The sequence below is a fragment of the Pteropus vampyrus genome, unplaced genomic scaffold (assembly GCF_000151845.1).
Source record: "Pteropus vampyrus isolate Shadow unplaced genomic scaffold, Pvam_2.0 Scaffold2, whole genome shotgun sequence".
NCBI lineage: Eukaryota > Metazoa > Chordata > Mammalia > Chiroptera > Pteropodidae > Pteropus > Pteropus vampyrus.
This window is the reverse complement of record NW_011888783.1, coordinates 34,986,205-34,988,644: the sequence shown is the minus strand read 5'-3', so window position 1 is coordinate 34,988,644 and position 2,440 is coordinate 34,986,205. Positions and strand designations below refer to the sequence as shown.

At 36.3% G+C, this 2,440-nt stretch overlaps 1 pseudogene; it reads right to left on the bottom strand.

Moving 5' to 3' along the window:
- Positions 1-1,816: 1,816 nt before the first annotated feature.
- LOC111739343 lies at positions 1,817-1,935 on the bottom strand (annotated as a pseudogene).
- Positions 1,936-2,440: the final 505 nt, after the last annotated feature.

Sequence of the window (2,440 nt, the reverse complement as noted above, 5' to 3'; positions counted from 1 at the left end):
TGTGGCATGCAAAGCCATCATCATGTGATCCTTGTCTACTGCTCCTGTGTTATTCCTGTTACCATCCCTCTTTATACTTCAGCAATACTGAGCTGGTTGGTAGCTCACTGAATGGGTTGTATTCTCTCCTTCCATGTTTTTGCCCATGTGGTTACCCTGCCTGCATTAGTTCGCCTGCCATGCTATTCATCCTTCAGATCTCAGCTCAGCCTCTTCTCTCTGAAGCCTGCTCTGCCTTTTCCAGGCAGCCTGAGACAGCTCCTTTGTTATTGTCACCATCTCGTTCTTTAATGTCCTTCCAACAAGGTATTGTCTTCATTCTGATTGCTAATTGCATTTGTCTTTAATCCCACTAGACTATATGCTTCTTGAGGGTATGGAAGAATGAGGCTTTGAACTACATTTGGGTTTGAATCTTTAGATGAACTCATTAAATAATTTGAGTCTGCTAAGAGAAAACTGGTGTTGTAACTAATAACAATTCCATAGTACATTTAGTACTGAATTAAATTAATACAAAGCTAGTGAGGTCGTTATAAATGATAAATCTAATTTCCTGTGACAAATATGTTTTATAATGTAAGTTTCACCATTATGTTACCATTATTATTTCTTAAACAATGAAAAAGATCTTGTAACTAAATGAATTTGTGCATTTTAATCTGAAAAGTGCTCCTCTGTTTCAGCTTTGTCTATAGACCTAACCCACAGTCCCATGGTCATCTATTTCGAAATGACTTGATGAATCCTAAAGCCTCTTGACTCATTTATATAATGATGATACATATTTATTGAATATGTGTGGAGCACTAAGCTAAGGGCAAAGGATATGAAGGTGAAACAAAACATGTTTTTTTTTTTTCCTTCTGAGTTTAGAAAGTAGAGGTTTTCATAGATTTATCTCAATTAACCCTCATAACAGTCCTGAGGGGAAGGCATTATCTCTACCTTATAAATGGGGACATTTCAGAACAGTGTTTGTCATCTCAAAAGTATCTTTAAAACCCTGGTGTTTTTCTAAATATAAAACATATAAGCCTCACTGTTTTGGAGGTTTTCTTGGGGTTTACAATTGTGTTTCTTAAACTTTAATGTACACACGAATCACCCCAGGATCTTGTTAAAATATAGATTTTGATTCAGTAGGTTTGGACCGGGGCCTGAAATTCTGCATATCTTACCAAACTCTGAAATACCATGTAATTGGTCTATGAAGTACACTTTGAATAGCAAAAGTTTAGAACACATTATGTATAGAATTCCATTGTGTCAAGCATTGTAGTTACTGAGTATTTTTTTTTGTTTTGAAGGTGAGAGTCATCACTTCTTCTTTAAGAGTCTTTAAAAATGAAAGCAGAGGATTAAGTTCTCACATCCTTGATCTTCCTCAGCCTCCTGGGCCCAGTCAACACATGTGTCCACCATGGATCCTCTTCAGCTCTTCTACTCCACAACTATTCTTTCTTCAAAATACTATTCTGTTAATCAAATTGTTTTCTCATATCTGCTAGTTTTGTTTCTTAATCTAGATTGTAAACTCTTTAAGGGCGAGAGCATCTTATTGATTTATTAACTGCTCCCTCCCTCAATACTGCTGCACACTTAATACCAGAGAATAATATGAGCAGAGGAATCTAGTGTGTCCCTAGGACTATACTCCATCATATAAATACATTTTCTCATTTAGTCTTTTGCAAAACTTGTAAAGTCCTTATCATTTTGCAGATACATAAATGGAAACTCAGAGGGTTTGTTACTTAAATTAATTTGCCACTAGTGGGGTCAGGATTTGCAATCCCTTATTTTTTATTTTTTACACCTACAGCACCTGGTCTTCCTAGGTGGTCTCCCATCCATGTACTAACCAGGCCCGACCCTGCTTAGCTTCTGAGATCAGATGGAATTGGGCTTGTTCAGGGTGGCGTGGCCATAGATGGGGTCAGGATTTAAACTCAGCTTTAATTCCACAATTATTAGGGAACAATCAGGAAAATTTTAGGAAAGGATTCTGATGTAATTATAGTTTATCTTCCAGTTATTTTCCAGTCAGACCAGTTTCCTGAACGGGGATACTTTCAGGTTAGGAATGTCATGAGCTTTACAAAGCTTTCTGAAGGGCTGGTGGCTCTGACAAGGCTGTTGTCTAATCCTCAGCATAACTTCTTTACTTCATTTACTTCATTTCTGGCTTTCTTTTCTCTTATATTGAAGAAGACTGATGTGGTGATTGTATATTCATTCCACTGAAGTACTGGTTGGTATGGAGGTAGTTGTTTTATAATTTAACATGTTTTTGTGACTTTCGGCCTGTCTTATGTCAATTTCACTCATAAGAGGAAACGTACTTATGTCTAGATAGATTGCAATGCTTTCTGTTTTTACTGATGCTTACTTATCCACTATTTTCAAGTAAAATATATAAATTGATAAGTAAAATTTT